General features: G+C 36.7%; 1 pseudogene; it reads left to right on the top strand.

The window, feature by feature from the left end:
* Positions 1–292: 292 nt before the first annotated feature.
* On the top strand, positions 293–15,653 carry LOC100719430 (olfactory receptor 8B3-like; annotated as a pseudogene).
* The last annotated feature ends 6,662 nt before the right edge of the window (positions 15,654–22,315 follow it).

Genomic DNA, 22,315 nt, shown 5'->3' on the forward strand with positions numbered 1-22,315 from the left:
TCAAAAGTGGTTACAATTTGGACAATTCTTTTTAAGGAAACAAGAGACATCGTTGATAACCATTGTTGATAACCTTGTACTCTGTTTTACATCATGTGCTATGTCTATCCTTGGTTTTGACTGACAGCTTTGTTTTGCCATATTTGACTTTATTCTCTCCCCCCCAAAAAAGTAATAAGAACTAAGGAGTAATAAAATAAAAAAAAAGTGGTTACAATTTTTGCATCATTCAGTGTGTCTTGTGGCTGTTTTTGCAGAACCGGGCTCATTTTGTTAAAATCAACTTTTACAAATGTATGTTCTTTACTATGCTGTAGCTGATAATGGAGTATATAGTACGGTAAGTTGAAGTAGACATTTTTGTTACTTTGATTTATATTTTCTAATTGATTGATGACATGGGACAATTTTCTTGTACTTGTGCGCCATTTAGGTAATCTCTTTGGGGAAATGACTTGCACTGTTTGTCTACTTTTTATAGTTGTTTTTCTTCTTGCTCAATTTAAGATTTTGTTTATCTCACATGTAAATTTTTAACCAACATGTGAATTACAGATCTTCTCTCTTAGTTTCTGTTTTTCATCTTAATGATCTCAGATAATAGAAAAAACTAATTTTGAAATTTCAATTTCTAATAGACTTTGTGTTACATTAATGAAGTCTTTGCTAGTCACCAAATGCAAAGGATATTTGCCTTCAGTTTTTAATCACTGTTGTAGAGTTTCAACTTTTGAATTTTAAGTCTGTGATATTTGTAAAATTATTTTTCATATATAGTACATGCCATTGATCTAATTTATGATTATGATGATGATGGTGCATTTAGATATCTTTTCATTTTGAGAGAGTGTCAGTAAGTTGTCCAGGTTAGTCTATAACTTGTGACCGTCCTGCTTCGGCCTCCTGAGTAGCTGGGATTAAATGCCTTGAACAGTGTTTCCAGTTGAATTTGAACACATTATTATTATAGCATCATTTTAAAGAATAATTTCAACTCAAGCTAATGAACAAGAATGAGTAGATGTAGATCAGTAGTGGTGAGGAGTAATGTATAACTAACACTACTGGGCACTGATGTATGACTTCAAAATTTGGGGAGTTAGTTCATTGACACCAAGGGGAAAAAGCTTGATGGGAAGGTGTAGTTGAAAGGTTTGTGTTTGACTTTTTTCCAAAACAGTCAAACCGTGATCAAAACAGACACTGCTGTTTTATATTTCCATCAGCAGCATATTAGCATTCAAAGCATCTCCCCTAATGATCCCTGCTGTCCTTTCTACTCATAACCATGCTAGTGGGTCCACTTTAAGATGATTCCTAATTACCACACGTGCTTTCTTGAAGACTCATGGTGGGACATAGTCTGTGTTCAGCTTGTCTCTGTCAGATCCTGAGATCTGTGGAAATCTTGGTGTTACAGACATTCTTTCTGGAGGATAAAACAGGAAGTCTCCTATATGTAAATCTGAAACAAACCAATCTTCACTGTGGTCTGCTATTTTAAAAAATGATGCTATAATAGTGATGTATTCAAATTCAATGGGGCGCAATATCCAAGGCATTTAATCCCAGCTACTCAGGAGGCTAGGACAGGAAGGTCACAATTTGGAGACTAACCTGGACAACTTACTGAGACTCTCTCAGAATGAAAAGATATCTAAATGCACCATTATCATCATTGTCATAAATTAGATCAATGGCATGTACTGTATATGAAAATTAATTTTATAAATATCATAGGCTTAAAATTCAGAACTTGAAACTCTAAAACAGTGATGCAAATCTCCTTTGAAATTGGTGACTAGCAAAGATTTCTTTAACATAACACAAAAATCTATTAGAAATTAAAATTTCAAAATTGGTTTTTTCTATTATCTGAGGTCATAAGATGAAAAACAGAAACTAGGAGAGATCTGCAATTCACATGTGGGTAAAAATTTGTATTTAAGATAAATTTTAAAAATTTAAATAACTTTTTTTGATTCCCTATTAACTTGATTTTAAGTCCTGTATTACACCCACTATCTTGTTTTGACTGATCGGACTCTGTTCCATTCTGTTTGATAGTATCAAGTTGGAGGGTATAGGCAACTACTTTGAAGGCAATAAGATTCACTGTGATGCCCATTCTGGTTTGACTATTATCTTCTTTTGAAGTCCGGTAATGTTGATAATGTTTAGGTTTTATTGGTCTTGTTCTGTATTGTTTCGTTCAAATTTATTATACCTAAAGAAATACACAATTCTTTTTATGAAATCAAGAGGCATTATGGTAACCATTGTTGATAACCTTGTACTCTGTTTTTACATCATGTGCTATGTCTATCCTTGGTTCTGACTTTCAGCTTTGTTTACTCATATTTGGTTTTATTTTCTTCCAAAAAATGAAATAAGAACAGGTAGGAGTAATAAAACCCAAAATGTGTAAATTTTGTTGTAAAAAAGAAAGGGACAAAAGTGCTCTAAAGGATAGAACTGCAAGTGTGTTTAGGAGTGTTAGGATAGATGACAATATTACTGAGTTGTTATTGGATCATTGAACACAACTGTTTGCAGTCTCACTGTTTGAGTGTCCACTTTGATGGTTTGATCCTGTGACTTGAGCAACTATTTCTAAGATGACAATGTGTAATCTATTAACTGGTGATTTCTTACTGTTTTTATTTTTATTTTTTGTAGTACTGTATTACTTGTACCTTTACACTGTTTTGTTTTGTTTGGCTTTTTCCTTTTTTCCCTTTTAAATATTTTTTTTTTTAAAAGAAGTTATGTGTCCTGTGGATCTATTCAGCGTTCTAAAAATACTAGAACTAAACAAACAGGGATCTGATTAGTGATGATCAGAAAACAAAGATAAAAGGGAGGGGACTGGTAGAACTTCAGACAGGTAGGAGGAGGAGATTCACTTAAGATAGTGGAAAATTCTGCATCCTGATGAGTGTGATGGTTATTTGAAAATCTACATAGGATCAAGTCGCATGCATTCTGCATACATCCACACACAGACACTGCTGAACTGAAACTGAGGAGCATGAATAAGTTCTGGCGGGTAGTTACCACTGCTTAACAAAAGTCACTTTGCTGATTATGCTCGTGTCCTATAGCTATGGAAGCTGTCACTACAGGATGAAAAGGGCAAAGAGTCCAAGAGAATCTGTATCATTTTTTTTAACTTCTTGTGAGTTCACAATCAGTTAAAAATTTAAAATCAAGTCCATTTCTTTGGATATATTACAGTCTTTGTTGTTGCTATGAGTGTGGTCTGTTTTAACAAAAAAATTAAATTCCCAGAAAACTACAAACAAAGTTTCCAGGAAATGAGGAAATTCCTCCTCAAAACATTAGTGACTCCTGTGTCCTCAGCCTACTGACCGTCCCTCTGTGTTCCAGCCCTGTGATTGTGTGAGCAGCTTCTTAAACCCTGTCAACCTCTCACTCTCCCTACCTTTCCATGTCTCTCTTTGCCTTTCTGTAAGCACACACACACTCTCCCTCTCTCCCTTCCTTTCTCTCTCTGTCTCTCTGTCTCTCTCTCTGTCCCCTCTCCTTTAGTTCTAAATACATTTTTAAGTAATAAAATTATAGGCCTTACAATTCAATTCCTATAAAATTCCAGAAACAGTAAAGTAGTCTGTGATGATGGAAAGCAGACCAGCCTTGCTAGGATGAGCTGCAGGTGACAGGTAGGATTGGGGAACTTTCAAGAGGGCAGGTCTGTTCCCTCTCTCAACCCTTGACTGGTTTCAGGGGTGCTCACATTTGTCAAAACCTATCAAAATTTATTTTAAAAAATTTTAAAGAAAAACTAATGTCTTCTAATAAGTAATAGCAAGTGTCGATATGTACAAGGAAGTTCTAGTCTTATTTTCTTGAAATTACAGTTCATAAATACTACTTTCTCTGATAAATTTGATTGTAATCATTGAAAGACCTGCTGACTGAAAAACACAAAGTAACTAATATTCATAAAATTAGTAATAATTAGTACACAATATTTGTATTGATACACTGATCTTAATCAAAAAGCTATATATAGGATATATTAGGATACCTGTATATATCTGAGAATATATCCAGAATCTTTAAAGATATTTCAACTATTAACAAAAAGTATAACAGACACTGGACAAATATTTGTCTAAACCAAGAGGTTATCCATAAATATGATTAATGAATAATTTCACTGATATTACTTATATTTACTTATATATAATTAGCAGTGGAAGGCTCATCCCTATATGCCTGGGGACTGTACAGGCATACAATCTGGGAAGATTGTATCTGCTATCATGAAGCAGAGTTCAAACACAGACAGCAGCAATTTTTCTTTCCTGGTTTTTCACTATAGAAAAGCTCCTGGGAACAATTATTCCTGGATTTCTAATCAGGTACAAAAGCTTCAGAAGCCCTGAGCATGTGTGATGAGCTTTAGGACACTTTAACTTTGGGACATACGGACTGTGAGATTGGCCAGTGACCCTTTTGGAATTCCAGGAAAGATTTTGTGTTTGCATCTGGTCTGCTCCAACAGCTCTGAGGTCGCATCTTCTTGAGGACAGTGGAGGTGAGACACCCACTGAGGACCAGCACAGTTTCACTCAGTAGAAGGAGGGTGAGTGTCATTCTCTAGTTACATTTTTTCTTCTTCAAGAGGCTGAAAAATGAGAGTGACTATGTTACAAAGAGAAACTCACCGGTGTGGGATTCTGCCTTTATCTACTGCCCACAATGGTCTAATCTTGTCATGGCTGTGTTGGTGTCATTGGCAATGTAGCCACAATGAGCTGTGACAGCCTCAGATGATTAAGAGCACAGTAGCAGCAGGAAGGAGATGCTTTCCTGTCTTCTTCAAAGAAAAAGGGAGAGAGGTAGAGAGATAGAGAGAGAGAGACAGACAGACAGACAGACAGACAGACAGACGGAGAGAAATCTGTGATATGTGGTGAGTTTACATGTCAAAAAGTATATACTTGGCAAATCTTTTGAAAGTTGACAAACATAACAAGTACCTAAACTAACTATCTCTCATTATCTCATTCAAAGCTCTTTGAAAACACATTTGACCTTGTCATCCTCTTCCTATCTTGGATGTAGTAGAAGCTATGATTGATCATAAATATCAGGGTTGCCCACAAATCACAGAAGTCCCCTATAATTGTCAATTCAATAGCTGAGTTTGTGGATTCTTGCAGTAAGGCATCTAGCAACAGTACAGACTACAGGAACCACCTTTTAGGAAGCAGAGTAATAGAATGTGGTGCAGCTCTGCCATAGGGAATTTTCAAAGGCTGGCTATCTAGAGAAACTGAGGTATCTGGTAGAATAATGGAAACGTTAACAGGAACCACAAGGTGAAGGTCAATGAGAGTGACAGGGAGATTTGCTAGCACTACTTGCAGTGTCTAAGCTCATGAACTAGTTATATCTAAGCCACTTTATCTCTTTATCTTCTAGAGAGGACAGGTGGATGTTTGTCATATTTAGCTAATTAGAGGAAATATCCAGTAATTAAAATGTTAAGGGGAGAGGATGTGGTAATATTTACAGATGCCATGAAAAAAAAGTCCAGTAGATTCTCCCAATTCCATCACTATGAAGGAGAGTTTGGAGACAGACAGATGAATCCTCTGTTTAAAATTTCTTTTATCTTCCCAGATTTTTGACAATGAAGAAGATATTGGAAAATGACTCCTCAGAGTCTGGTGGGTCCTGAGTAGGCCTCCAACGAACTCCCCACTCCCAGCCATGCTTGGCAAACTCTGGACTTCTTAGCAATCAGGCAGGTGCCATGGGATCCAGAGGCTGGGCTTCAGCTGGCCTGCCCCACCTCCAGACCCTTTCTCAATCCAGGGAAGTGAATGACCAGAGTCCCATGAGCTCAGGGCATAGAAGAAGATTTCCAACAGACCCTCAGTAAGCCTTGAAATAGCACTTGAAACACATAAAAACAGAAATATAGGAATATAACAAAATGAAAGACCAAAATACAACGTCAAACTTCCAGCTCATCCTAAGAAACCTTAGGAACTATGTACATAGAAGAAAATACATGCCACACACCTTAAATATTGGACATAAAGGCAACTGAAATAAAGAAGCAACTTCAGGAAGCTTTAAAAGAATTCAAACTAGAAATAATCTCCCAGGTAATAGAAGAAATGAAAAAAGAAATGAAGGAGATGCTGAACATATCTAAAGAAGACACAGTTAAAAAAACTACTGGAACTAAACAAAAAGATAGAATCCGTGGGAAGGCAATATAAGAAACAAACAGAACAAATAAAACAGATGCAAAGAGATATACAGGAAATAAAAAATTCAGTTGAAAGCTGTAAAAACTGCCTTAATGAAACTGAAGATAGAATTTCAGAACTTGAAGACAAGATTGAAGATAGTGAAAATGGAAGGAAAGATCTTTTAAAATTAACAAGGAATCAGGAAATAGCAATTCAGCAACTGCAAGAAGACACAAAGAAAAACAACATAAGATTGATAAGGATTAATGAAAAAGAAGGGAACAACATAAAAGATGTCAAGAGGATATTTAGAGAAATAATAGATGAAAATTTCTCAAACATGAGAATGGAAACTGACATCAGGATCAGTGAAGCATATGGAATTCCAAATAGTGATAATCAAAATAAAACTATACCCAGATATATATTAATCACCATCCCAGAAATCCAACATAAGAATAGAATATTAAAAGCTGTCAGGGAGAAAAAACAGATCACTTATAAATGAAAACTAATCAAATCACAGCAGACTTCTGAGCACAGACAATAAAGTCAAGGAGAGCATGGAGTGAAGTAGTTCAGACCCTAAAGGAAAATGATTTCCAACCTAGACTGATGCACCCTGAAAAACTGTCTTTCAAAATCGATGGAAAAATGAGCTACTTTCTTGACAAAGAACAGTTGAAAAACTTCATGATCACCAAGTGAATTGGCAAAGCATAGAGAAGGACAGTTTAGATGCACTTAGGAATAAACCACTAAGCAAAGCAATTAAACAGAACAGATTGATAAAGATGCAACAGCAGAGAGATAACATATCAACAATAAACCAACATTTAATAGTCATAACCATTATTGTAAATGGGCTCAATGCAACAATTAAAAAGAAACCGTGGTAGAATGGATCAAGAAACAAAATCCAACCATATGCTGTCTGCAAGAAACCCATCTTATCCACAAGGATACTAAGAGACTGAAAGTCAAAGGATGGAAAACAATACTTCATACAATAGTAACCAACCCCAAAAGGGGGGGGGTGAGTAGCTATTCTGTTTGCAGAGAATGTGAACTTTAAGCCAGTCATGATCAGAAGAGATAAAGAAGGTCACTACATACTGGATAGGGGAAAATTTCAAGAGGATGAGATAAATATCTTAAATATTTATGCACCAGATTCCAGAGCAGCCAATTATATAAAACAAGTATTAACAGAAATGAAAAACCAAATTAGCATTAACACAATTATAACAGTATACCTTAACATACCATTAACAGTTAGGCACAGATCAATCAGACAGAAAATCAGCAAAGAAACAGAACTGAATCACACCTGTGAACAAATGGACTTGATAGATATATACAGATTGTTCCACACAAAAACATGAGAATACACATTGTTCTAAGCAGTACATGGGTCATTGTCTAAAATAGACCATGTATTAGCTCACAGAACTTATTTTAAATAAATGCAAAAAAGTTCAAATTATGCCATGCATGTTACTGGATCATAGCACTATGAAATTAGAAATTAATGATAAATGATACTTCAACATACCACAAACACACGGAAACTGAATAATATACTCTTTTTTTTTTTTCTTTTTCATTTTTGTCGGTACCAGGGATTGAACTCACGATTTCCTGTTTGCAAGGCAGGCGCTTATACTGCTGTGCTAAATCCCCAGCCCCAATATCACACTCTTAAGTAATGAACGGGTCACAGAGGAAATTAAAGAAGAAATTAAACAATACCTACAAGCAAACAAAAATACAAACATAACTTACCAGAATCTGTGGAAAGCAATGAAACCACCCTCAGAGGAAAATTTATTGCACTGATTTCCCACACGAGGAAAACAGAATGAATACAAATAAATAATTCAAACATCTAAAAAAAGAAGAGCAAGTCAAGACCAAAGGCAAAAGAAGGGAAGAAATTATAAAAATCAGAGCAGAAATCAATGCAGTAGAGACTAACAAAACAATCCAAAGAATCAATGACTAAAAGGTGAAATCACTACAGACTCTATAGAAATACAGATCATCAACAACTATTTCGAAAACCTCTATTCTCAAAGGTTTGGTAACACAGAAGAAATAGACAGATTCTAGAAAAACATGAAGTACCAAAGCTACATCCAGAAGATGTAAAACTGTTGAATAACCCAATTTCTATTACTGAAATTGAAAAGGTAAGTAAGTCCTTACCTACAAAGAAGAGCACAGGCCCAGACAGATTCACCGCAGAATTCTACAAGAAATACAAAGAAGAGTTAATCCCGACACTCCTCAAACTATTCAATGAAACTGAAATGAAGCAATCCTTTCTAAGTCATTCCTCGAAGTAAATATTACTCTAGTACCAAAACCTGAGAAAGACCCAACTAAAAAAGAGAACTATAGACCAATATCCCTAATGAACATAGATGCAAAAATCCTCAATAAAATATTGGCAAATAGGATGCAGCAAATCATCAAGAAGATTACAACTATAACCAAGTGGGATTCATTCCAGGAATGTAGGGATGGTTCAACATATGCAAATCAATAAACGTAACCCACCATATCAATAAAGTCAAAAATAAGAATCATAGGATCATTTCTATAGCTGCAGAAAAAGCTACTGATAAGTTCCAACATTCATTCATGAAGAGAACTTTACAGAAAATTGGAATAGATGGAATGTACCTCAATATAATAAAGGCCATCTATGAGAAATGAACAGCCAGTATCATACTAAATGACCAAAAACTGAATGCTTTTACTTTAAAATTAGGCACAAGACAAGGATGTCCCTTATTACTGCTCCTATTGAATATAGTACTGGAAATACTAGCCAGAGCAATTAGACAAGAGAGAGAAATAAACGGGTAATGATAGGAAAAGAAGAAGTTAAATTACCATTGTTTGCAGATGACATGATACTCTACATAGAAGACACCCAAAACTCCATTGAAAGACTGTTAGATATAAAAAATAAATTGGGCAATGTAGCTGGATACAAAATCAATACTCAAAAATCAATTAAAATTCCTATACACTAACAACAAAATAACTGAGAGAGAAATAAGAGAAACCACAACCTTCACACTAGCAACTGAAAAATGAAATATTTAGGAATTACTCACATGAAACAAGTGAAAGACCTATACAGGGAAAATTATAATACACTGAAAAAAAAATGAAGATGATCTCAGAAAATGGAAAGACATCCCTTGCTCATGGATAGGAAGAATAAATATTGTGAAAATGGCCATTCTCCCAAAAATGTTATACATATTCAATGCAATCCCAATTAAAATAACATCAACATACCTCATAGATCTCAAGAAGTCACTCCTAAATTTCATCTGGACTGAGAAGAGACCTAGAACAGCAAAGACAGTACTAAGCTGCAAAGGCAAGGCAGGAAGCATCACAATCCCTGACAAGAAGTTATATTACAAAGCAACTGTAGTAAAACCAACAAAGTACTGGAATAAAAACAGAGCCAAAGATCAATGGAATAGATTAAAAGATACAACCACCACTACAAAGACACTTAACCACCTTATCTCTGATAAAGGGTCCAAACAGGTTCCCTGGAAGATTGACAGTCTCTTTAACAAAAGTTGTTGGAAAAACTGGCTCTCCATATGCTGAAAACTAAAACTAGACCCATGCCTATCACCATGTACTAAAATAAAATGTAAGTGGATCAAACATCTGAATATTAAAACAGAAACATTAAATCTATTAGAAGACGAATTGGGTAGAAAGCTTAAAGACATAGGGGTAGGTCGAGAATTCAAGAACAGGACTCAGGCCACACAGGAAATCCTTCCCAGAACCAATAACTGGGGTCATCTCTTATTAAAAAATTTCTGCATGTCAAAAGAAATCTCCAGAATAGTGAAAAGAACTGGGAAAATATTTTAGTGTACTGTCACTCAGACAAAAGACTTCTGTCTAAAACATACAAAGGATTTAAATAAATCAGACCCCCCAAATTCAAAGATCCAATCCAAAAATGGGCATCTGAGATGAATATACAATTCTCAGATAACAAATACAAATAGCAAATAAATAAATGAAAAAATGTTCATCATCATTACTCATTAGAGAAATGCAAATTAGAGTCACACTGTGATTCCATCTCACTCCTGAAAGAATGGCCAGGATCAAGAAAATCATCAACAACAAATACTGGAGAGGCTGTGGGAAAAAGGAACTCTCCTGCACTGTTGGTGGGAGTGTAGAATGGTTCAACCATTGTGGAGGTCAGTCTGGAGAATTCTCAAAAAGCTGGGATTGGAATTCCCATTTCTCGCCGCTATTCCATTCTAGGTGTATTCTCAGAAGAACTGAAAGCATCACACCACAGTGATATATGTGCACCCATGTTTACAGAAGCACAATTTTTAATAGCCAGATCTTGGAAACAACCCAAGTGTCCATCAACTGAGGAATGGATAAAACAGTTGTGGTGTTTTTATACAATGGAGTGCTACTCAGCCATAAAGAATGATCAGATTGAAATATTTATAAATAAATGGGCTCAGCTTGAGATCATACTCATAAGTGAAATAAACTCACATGTACGAATTCCAAATAGTTTCCCTAGTATAAGAAATTATACAAATACATAAAAGTATGTGGTAATCATGATTCCCCATTATATGGCTTTGAAGCCTTATAAAGTTTTCACTCATTATTTGGAATGTTTTTATTTTGGAATATTTGATTTTATTGTCTGTGATGATATGAACAGCTATTTTGAAGAAAACACAACATCATAATAATGTTGATTTAATATCACCTTTCTTTGAAGTCCCATCAAACTGTTGTTCTTTTGTCTCCATTGTTTTTATCATGTTGTATCACTGGATTTTATTATATGTGATAGTATAAACACAATTTTTTATAGGAAAGAGATAATATAGATAACGTTGTTCATTTTCATATAGCTGGTTCTAAATACCCTGTAATACTTTCATTCTCTTGAATGATTTTACACTGTCTTGATATATTTGATGCTGTAGTATTCGAAGCTATACTCAAATATTTCAAGGAAAGAGACACTGTTGTAATCGGGGATTATACACTGAGAACAATTCAGATCAGGACATGGAGTTTATAATATTTTTATAATGGTCATCGGAAGTTAACACAGGAGAATGCAGGAAATCTATCCGCAACACCAATGACATAGATTATTTAGTCAAGAGTCTAAATGCCATGGCAATGTCCCACATGAGTCCAGATAAAAACCCAGAGCTCAGGACAAGGCCTCCACGAGTCCAACTGGAAGTCCAGAGCCTACAAGGACTCACACCAATCTCTTTTACAGATTCGTGCCAAGAAGACCCAAGGGTCAGCAGTGGAAGCCAGAAAGTCTATGCCAGAGGATGAAGGAGCTGTGCTAGTGGGATGAGGTTTCTACACTGGAGCCAAGAAGTAACACTCACAACAAAGAATAGGGCTGTCCTGAAAGTCACCACAGCTGTCCTCAGCGACCCAGAGGCCCCGAGCTACTCTGACGACAAGCACAGTGGGTACGTGCCAGGAAGCATCGTGACAAGTCATCCTGGAGGCCAGGCAGCACATGTCTTCCCCTTCGGAGCCAGGAAGCAATGCTTGATGTGAAGACCAGGAGAACCAATAGCTCAGACAGCAACTCGTAGGAAAACCCACAAGGCCTCCTTAACACCTCAATCCCTCCTCAGGTGGAGCGTCTTCTCTCAATGCATGCTGATGTAATCCAGCTGGCATTAAGCTGACCACCAATTTTCAAACCATAACAGACACTATGGTAACTACTATTAAGTTGGGTTATCTAGTTGTGAAACACTATATTGCTTATATTGTTCTGTTCTGACCTGTACTATTATGTTGTTATGTCCTGTTTTATTTCAATCTCCCCCTTTTTAAAAATGTATTTATTTTTTTAATTAGGGAAAAAAATTAAAAACAGCAGAATATATTACAGAACTTTTTGGTTTTCCTATTAACTTGATTTGAATCCCTGTATTTCTCTCACGATCTTGTTTTGACTTATTTTACTTTATTCTGGTTTTTTTTTTGATAGTACTAAATTTGAGGGTATAGGTATCTACTTTGAAGACAACAAGATTCACTATGATGCCCATTCTGGTTTGACTATTATCTTCTTTTGAAGTCCTTCATGTCTGCAATGTTTTGATTTTATTGGTTTTGTTCTTTACTGTTTTGTTCAATTTTATTATACCTGAGGCAATTCTGTTTAAGGTAGCAAGAGGCATCATTGTAACCATTGTTGATTACCTTGCATTCTGTTTTACATCATGTACTATGCCCACCCTTTGTTTTAACTGACTCTGGTTTGTTTTGTCAAATTTGGTTTTATTCTCTTTCCAAAAAAAAGTAGTAAGAACTAGGAGAGTAATAAAACCCAAAATGTGTAATTGTTATTGTAAAAAAAGAGAGGAAAAGTAAGTGTTCTAAAGGTTATAACTGCAAGTGTGTTTAGGTGTGTAAGACAGATGACCATACTACTAAGTTTTGGTTGAATCATTGAACAGAACTATTTGCAGTGTCACTGTTTGAATGTCCACATTGCATGCTTTAATTTTGTAACTTGAACACGTATTTCTAAGATGACATGATGTAATATAGTAACTACTTATTTCTTACTGTTCATTTTTTTGAAATTCTGTATTACTTGTACCCTTTTACTGCATTTTTTTCTTTAAATAAAATTAAAAAAAAAAAAAAAAGAAAGAAAATGACTCCTTGGTCACTGAGTTTCTTCTTGCTAGACTAAAAGATCACCCAGAGCTCCAAACATTCCTCTTTTACCTGTTTCTGATAATTTACTTTGTCAAGCTGGCAGGCAATTTAGGATTGATTGTTCTGTTGGTTCTCAGTTTTCACCCCACTCCCCCATGTACTATTTCTTCTTTAACCTCTCCTCCATTGATCTCTTTACTCTTCTGTTTTCACTCCCAAAATGCTGATGAACTTTGTCTCAAAGAAGAATGGCATCTCCTATGTGGGGTACATGACTCAGCTGTTTTTCTTTCTCTTCTTCGTCATCTCTGATTGCTACATGTTGACTGAAATGGGTTATGATTGCTATGTGGCCATCTGTCACCCACTGCTGTATAAGGTCATCATGTCCCAGAAGGTCTACTCTGGGCTATCTCTTGCTGCCTATGCAATGGGCTTTGCTGGAGCCAGTGCTCACACAGGCTGCCTGCTTCACCTGACCTTCTGCAGGGCCAGTATCATCAACCATTACTTGTGTGACATCCTGCCCCTCCTCCAACTCTCTTGCACCAGCACCTTTGTCAATGAGGTAGTAGTGCTCATTGTGATGGGTGTGAATATCACAGTCCCCAGTGTCACCATCCTAGTGTCTTATATGTTCATCATCACAAACGATCTGCACATCAAATCTACACAGGGAACATTCAAAGTTTTCAATACCTGCAGCTCTCACATCAATGCTGTTTCTCTGTTTTTTGGTTCAGGAGCATTTATATATTTTAAACATTCTTCTCTTGGATCTATGGACCAGAGAAAAATTCTACTGTATTTTCCACTGATGTAGTACCCATGCTGATTTACAGTTTGAGAAACAACGATATAAAAGTTGCTTTGAAGAATGTCATGATTAAAATTCAAAGAAGAGACATTCTTATCAAAAGCATTAATAAAGTAAGTAAGTTGAAGGGCATTAAAATTTGCTGTGTTTTCCTGAATAGAATTTGTTCATGTTTACAAGATGTTATGAGATAATATAATTTAGTATATTTTTGTTATCTCATCTCTAGTAATTATCTTCTCTCAATTTTTGATTGTGTATATCAGGAACTTCTCTCAATGTGAATAACAAAAGGAATATTTAAGCCACATGTACACTGTAGTTTTTAATTTTTCTTTTATATTTTTGCCTTCCTGTATACTCTTAATTTAAAAACATATAATTTTTGTATATAAAACACTGAAGTTTCAGCTTTTGCTCATATCTCATGTATCATTGTCCATATTATTACTGGTGTATGCAGTAGAACTGATGTAAAGCAAAATCATATCTCTGCAGTCCTGTGCATTTTTACGTCTTTTCTACCCATTTGTTCATGATTCTTTTTGTTCCCTTTGACTAATGACACAAGATTATTGCATATTTTCTAAGAACCTCTAGTCTCTATTATTAAAGAGAATACAATATAACTTATTTTTCCCAAAGACACTAACAGCGAATAATTCTTAAGAAATTGATGCTTATTCCTACTATGGTGGTTCGTATTACAAAACTTGCATTCATTTCTATCTTGGAAGTTGTCAAATATTTGTAAAAAATCCCATACTTCTTACTATATTTACTTTTGTAAATATAGTACAAAAACCTTGTGTGTTAAGTCAGTAAAACTATGTTACTCAATCTTTTACTGATATGATGAGGTTTATGAAAAAATAAATGCACATGAATAACAAGGTTATTCCTATGAATATTTTGTGAACTTACATAGACGTTATACCATAGAAAACTATAAGATACTTTTACATAGAGGCTGTTTCATGTAACTTCTATTCCTTTCAATGTATATATTCCATCTCTGTATTTAGAATTTTAGAAATACATGTATGCAATTAAGACTTGCTGAGTAGGACCATCCTATTTAAATAACATCATTGCCAGTTATTTACTATTATACAAGCATTATCAATAAAAAGTATAAATGATACCATCAATAATCAGAAAACAGTGGGAGGTTAATTTGTGGTTTTAGGTGGACTATGGCATACTTGAGGATAATTAGCTTCAAGGAGCCCAGTTATCAAAACCCTTCAGCTGACACTCCTTTAGGTGTATTGTAATGTTTACTCTGGAGTGCCCCAGTCAGTGACTGTGCTTGCTGGGTGGACCTTACCAGACTGGGCAAGTTTCTGTATAACACAGGTCTATTCTGATAAGGAATGTTTCCTTAGAGACTTCTCATTGTGATGAAGATGTTTCACTGCACCAAACTGGGAGCTTTTCCTAATCATTCCACTTCCCTCTCTTCAGGTGTCAGACCTTCATGCTGGTCTGAGATCTTCATCATCAGTTCCCACCCCCTCACACTGTATTCTGCAAATTATGTGTCATAATAAATACTTTACAAGTCTAATCATTTCTTGAATTGTCCTTCTCAAGAAATGTTAAATGAGGTATTATGGTTATTTTAACTAGGGGTTTGCAGCAGTAATGACCAGTGTGATGCAGAGGAAGAGAAAAGACACTCCAGTCATGCCAAGACAGGCACCCTTGCATCACTCCCCCAAAGACGGGTGATTGCTGTCACGGGGTATCCTGTCATCCTTTGGATCCACACAGAAATCCTCCCATCTCAAAGTTTAGCATGGGAAGAGAAGCAGAGAGGGATGGAAGAGTTTGAGGGAGTGACTTGGTAGACTTACTTGGACTGGGATAGAAAGAGTGGACACAAGCAACTGCATGGATTATCATTTAGGGACAGAGGCAGGGATCAAGAAGATCCCTTTGGTGATTAACCAAAATCTGAGTACATGTCAGTTCACCCTACCCTCTCAACTCTGATAAAATTGAAAATAGAGGCCAAACGCCGCCAGCTAGCCACATACTCAAAACTGCAACTGAAACCAAAAATGTACAACCTGCAGAAGAAAAGACAGCTTCAGTGATTCCACTCAGGAGAAAAACAAGGCAACAGATGCCTTGGAGAACTTTTAACTACCTCAAATCTGATCTCACAAACACTGCAGTAGGAAAAATACAACAGCAAATACTTAAAATACCTGAAGATATCAAAGAAGAAATAAACAAATGCATCATAAACTAATTCCTAAATTCATTTAGAAGAATGCTTAGCAAGCTCAAAGAGCACATAAATAAATGAAGAATTACATAGTAAACTGATTAACGAACTCAAAGAGGACACAAATAGAGAGGTGACTGAATTAAACCATCTGATTCAAGACAAGAATGATCATTTAAGAATTAGGGATTATGAAGAGAAATCAAGTAGAAATTCAATATATAAAAAATTCTCTTGAAAGTGTAGGCACCAGAAATGATCAGTATGAGAAGATAAGCAAGAAAGCAAGATTGAAATTGGAGACCATGGACTCAGTATTATTGACTGGAGCTAGAAAAACTGTCTTTCCACATGCTTCAGACTGTGTCTTCAAAGAGTAACTTAGAGAACGAACTAGAAGGCTTAGACAGCATGGTATACAGTGTTCCAGTTATTTGTGAGGCACTGGGTTTAATTCTCACCACTCTCAAGAAAGGAAGAAAATAAAAGAATAAAGAATTCAATACATGGTTCCAATGCAGTAAAGAATGTATAACATTTAGAAGAAATTAGAGATCTACAGCATATAAATCAATTGACACTGTTTAATATGTGTACAAATTTAAATAAGAGTAGTGATTATATGTATTATGTATAATACATAAAATTTATATGTAAAGAAATGGCCATGTATTTTACATACAGTTATATCATAATGCATATACATATATATGGTCAGCTGAAATTTAAGATATATGTTAATGAAAAGTAATTTTTGCTTTATGCAAAAGTATGATTTTGACCAATATTCACACTCCAGGTATAATACATACATATAATGCATATACAACATACGGTGTACATAGTTAGTTTATCACTTCATGTTCAATTGGAATGCAAGGCAATACGATGGCTAGTGAATATTTCTAGAACAACTAGATATCCACATTTAAGAAACAATTTTGGATATTTGCCTCATAAAATTAATTCAAGTAAAATATAGACCTAAACACAAAGTATATTGACACTGATAACAGAAAACACAAAACACATCTTTATGGTTTAGAGTGGGCAATGCTTTCCCAGAGATGAAACTTAATGCACAAGTGTCAAAGGAGAAAAGGATTAAATAATTTAGGCTTCATCAAAATTTAGAACTTTATAGGTTAGAAGGGCTTCATGAAAACAGCACAGACAGACAGCTCAATGGGACAGCGTGTAGAATTCAGAAATGGGCCAAATGTATTGATTTCGACAACAAATTAAAGCCACTGACACAACTCTCAACCAAATGATTCAAAATGATTCATCACTGTTCTTATCCTAAGATAATATCACTGTTCTTATCCTAAGATAATCCTAAAATGATAAGGGGCACACATATCAAACCACCATATTTTACCCCATAAATATGCATGAATTTTATGATTTATGTACCTATAAAAATAAAATATTGAAAAGGATGTGAAATAAAATAAAATGATCATATGAGAGCATAGCAACATACAAAATATATTTTTCATATTCAAAAACAGTTCACTGGGTGAGAATCAAACAACGTGGTTTGCATATAGGTCTGGAGACACCAGAAAGAATCCTATGTGGGGGGTAGGGATTTAGCTCAGAGGCATAAGCACCTGCCTTGCAAGCAGGCAGTCATGAGTTTGATCCCCAGTACAGATAAAAAGGAAAAAGACAAAAACAAAAACAAAAAAGAATCCTATTTGGTGTGTGAAGAATGAAATGGAGAGAAGAAGCAAGTGAGCAATCACATGCAAAATAGAGAAGCCTGACACACTTAATGAATCAGGTAGTGGTAAAATATACCCTAGATATTATGGGGGTAGAGCCATGAATTTCTGTTCAAATCTCTAAAACTGCCAAGAGGATATACATATGTCTGCAACTTTTGTTCAGAATAGTGCTTTTGTGCCAGCCAATGGGCCAAGGAGAACACTCCAGAGACCCATCCATCAGGATGGACAGTCAGCAGGGATAAGAAAGACGCTCAGGAAAGTTTCCCTTCTAACCAGCTTGGAAATGAAAGGGGATTTATTTATACCAGGGACACAGATGTTAAAATCTCTGCAGCAAATATGTCGTCACCCTGCTTGGCCACTGTGAGGATGGGAACTCTATTCTTTCTGTGCTCCTTAAGCAACAGGAAATAAAATAAATAAGTAAATAACATTAAAATGACCACGGTGCCTAAAGCCAACAAAGGGCAGCACAGGCTGCAGTTGGGCACTGTGACACCAGCAACATCGCCTGCACCACAGGCTCCTGGGCACACTGCTCGTGTGGTGCACCAATGCTGTGCCCAAAGTGTTGTCCCAGCATCTACTAATGGGTGACTTCAAGGCAGTAAAAATGACTTGTACACCTTTTCTCAGGTGAACCACAGTGCCAGGACGCCTTGCAAGTGTGGCCACAGTGGGTTGGTGGGGAGTTTGACTCCAGAGCACTTGTAGCCCTGTGGTAAGGGCCTTTTAATAGTGATTGCGCTACCTCATATGACCTCATGTGACCACATCTGGAAGAGTTCAGTTGTTCCCTATCTGCTTTTGATGCACATCAAATGGGGTATTATAACTCAGTTCCATTTCTTTCATATTCATGATTCATATAAGAACTAATCTCCTGAAGAAATGCCTTCTTCTGTCTGATGGTTTTAGATTTAATCAGAGACATGACCATCTCAGAAAACAGAAAAGATCTAAAAAGCAATTCAGGCACTGGAGGACTGCACTTGAAGATCTCATTGGAGTTACTACAGTACTAGTCTGACATTGGAGTTTTTGCTTGACCTTAGTGTTTCATTACCTTTTACTATGGAGCCATGGAATGCTTTATGTCACCAGGCATAAAAGCATCAAACATTTGAGTGTGTGTTGCCTCTCCTGGGAATCTGAGTGTAGTTATTAAGAAAGAGCAAACTGCTCTTGACTTCAATCTGGCTTCAGCCTTCGAAAGGCAATTGTTTTCTGGTAAAGATGTAAAGAGAGGAGTGAATATAATTAATACTGTATTTGAAGGTAGTTGCAAAATTGTAGACACAAACAGCCTTCATCTGTCCTAATTGCTGAGTGAGGATGGGTTTAACTGATATATACATAGAATTTTAAAATTTTGATCAACTCTTCATTTGAAGAAGTTTCACTATGATGTCTCCATCGAAGCATATAGCAGGTCCTGATCAAATCCAGCAGCCTAACACTCCCCACCACCAAACCTAAAGAACCTCAATTAATACTACCTTTGTTGGTAATGGTAGAGAGTCTCTAAAATACTGACATAGCACTACTGTATGATCCATTTATCTCACTTCGGGATACATATCCAAAGGAGAGAAACAGATTTTTACCTGGAAAGCTATGAACAAAGCACATCCTTGCTCTACAAATGAAAAATTTCCCCTCACTTTAAAAATGACATTGAATACAAAAGAGAACCAGACTATTTGTGATCTCTTTCATATGGATTCAGACAGACAAACCTTACTGTTTTCACTGCGTTTTTAGTGAAGAATCTCTGTGTGTTATAGGACCGTGGTAGGATGTTTTCTGAAATTTGGAATAAGCAGAAATATTTAGAGCAGCAAGTGTTAGACAATTTGTTGTGGCTATGGCATTCCCTGTGAAATTTCTAGATTCCATAAGGGCTTTTCTATCCAAGATTGTGACTATCACACATTCACTAGTGGTACTCATGACTGAAACATGCCAAAGGCTTCCATTTATGTTGCATTATTGAACCTTGCAAACAGTTCCTTTTCTGTGTTCCCATGGCCCACATTGGCAAGGATGGTTGACTCTGTGAGCAAAAATTACCACTAGGAGGGTAGTTGATGATTAGAGGCACAGTTGTTCTGGAGTGGACTCTGTCTTTTCCCAGTAATAAGTCATAGAGCCCTGGAGTTTACCGGACAGTCTCTGACTCAGTAGATCTAAAATGAATTTTGCTTTTCTGACTGGTCCCCAGTTACTGCTGAATATGCAAGGCTGGTCAACACATGATGAGAAGCAAAGCCTCTTATCCATAGAGACAGCACTGCAGGCAGTAGGAACCTAAGGAGTGCACAGCACCCACTAATGTACATACTGGGGAGTGGGGTTCCTGAGTCAATCAAGAACATGTTTGCCAATGTTTTATCTAGCACTGTGAAGCTCAAAAATCACTCCTGTCAGCTTGGATTTATTATGTCATAAAGAGCCTGGGGAGAACCTTAAGGACAGGGTTTGTCTAAAGCGTGAAGCTTTGATCGCCAGTACCACAAAACACTGCTTTCTTAAAAATGTTTCACCATACAGTAATTAGATGTTTTGTAATCATAAGGCTGAAAATACTGAAGTATGGTGAAGATGTAGAGAAACTGGGCCTCTCAAATACTACAAGCATGAAATCCAAAACTGTGTAACTGGACTTGGGAGAACATGGTGGACAGATAGCAGCAGCTACAGAAGCTCTCTGAAACACCCACCTTAGAATTCAGGAAGGGTGCAGAGTAAGGAATCATAAGCAAGTGGAGATATGCCCTGCCGACTCAAGAACGAATTGGGCTGAGAGAAACCAACTGGGAATGCAATCCTGGTGCGATAACAGGAATAGATAAAGCCTCAGTGTAAAAGCTGGAGCCCGCACCATTGGAAGCCGCGATTTGGGTTTCCTGCCGCACGGCGGCTGTGTCTACATCAGCTCAGCCAGGGAGAGAGACGTGCGGAAGCTCTGAGAATGGCAATCGGCGAATGGAGTTGAAAACAGGATGGGCGGGGAGCCGTGCACCCACTTCCAGTGAGTGAGGGAAAACTGGGACTCTCCCACAGTCCAGGAGACTCCAACAGAGGACATTCTGGGACTGGGAAGATGTGCGGGAGCGGGGCGCTGCAGCGACTTCAGCCACATATCCCTCTCAAGCGGGATTGGTGAGAAGTGCCTAGCCTACATGATGCTGCTGGGGGAGACCCAGTAGGCTAACACAACCCAGATCCCAGAGCCTGAGGGTGGCCTGGAGGGGTGGGCCCCGTATAGGCTACCTGGTCCATAACTCCCTGGTACGCTGCAGTGGGCGGGAACACCTAGCCAGCGCAATTCGATCAGGCTGTGGCTGACCAGGAGGGAAGCTGGGCCTTCTATATAAGCTTGCGTATATAAGAAACAAAGAATATGGGAAGAGGCAGCAACAAGAAAGGCTCCTCAGCCCCCAATCCTGAGAAACAGGTAATAGCGGACAACACACCAATAGACATAAAGCACCATCTAGAGAGCCTCATAGATCAGTTCAGGAATGAAGTTATTAATGACCTAAAGCTAGAAATAAGTAGAATAGTTAGAGAAATGCTAAGTACCACCCAAGAAAAACCAGATGGTGGAATGGAAGAACAGAAAAAGAGGGGAGAATTGTTTGATGGAGAAAATAGAGAAAGCATAGAATACGTGAAGCAGGTTCAAAGAGACTACCAGGAAACTAAAAACTCTATCAAAAACTGGCATAACAGCTTGAAAGAAACTAAGGACAGACTATCTGAACTGGAGGGCAGATTTGTAATATGGGAGAATGAAATGAAATCTTAAAAGTAACAAAGAAACAAACAGCAATAATACAAAGACTAGAAGATGATAAGTGGATCCGTAACTTAAGAATTAAGAACATAAAGAAGAAGTAGGGACACAAACAAATGAGCTACAAAAGGTACTCACAGAAATAATCCAGGAGAATTTTCCTAATTTAGCAAAAGGTAAAGATACTCAGATGTATGAAGCATACAGGACACCAGCCACCTACAACCCAAACAGAGCAACACCCAGGCATATAATAATAAAAATTCCAGAAATTCAATACAATATTGAATACAATACAATATTCAATACAATAGAATATTAAAAGCTGTCAGAGACAAGAAACAGACCACTTACAAGGGAACACCCATCAGAATTACAGCAGATTTCTCTGCACAAACCATCAAATCACGAAGACAGTGGGGGGAAATAATTCAAGCTTTGAAAGATAATAATCTGCAGCCAAGATTGATATATCCTGCATAAATATCTCTGGAAATTGATGGAAAAACAAGGTGCTTCCAGGATAAAGAGGAACTGGGGAATTTGCAACCACCAATTCAACTCTACAGAGAATACTGCAGGATATTCTAAAAAAGAAAAATACAAAGAATCCAGAAATAGTGGCAGAGAGGCCACAATGAATGGAGCAGAAAACAAAATGAAGACAAACTGACAACTAATGACAGAAAAAGAGCTCAACAGAAAAGAGGCAGAGATGATTGGATGATAGGAACATCTATT

Source organism: Cavia porcellus, unplaced genomic scaffold (assembly GCF_034190915.1).
Source record: "Cavia porcellus strain 051 isolate PalLab524CR breed Dunkin Hartley unplaced genomic scaffold, mCavPor4.1 scaffold_9, whole genome shotgun sequence".
Taxonomy (NCBI): domain Eukaryota; kingdom Metazoa; phylum Chordata; class Mammalia; order Rodentia; family Caviidae; genus Cavia; species Cavia porcellus.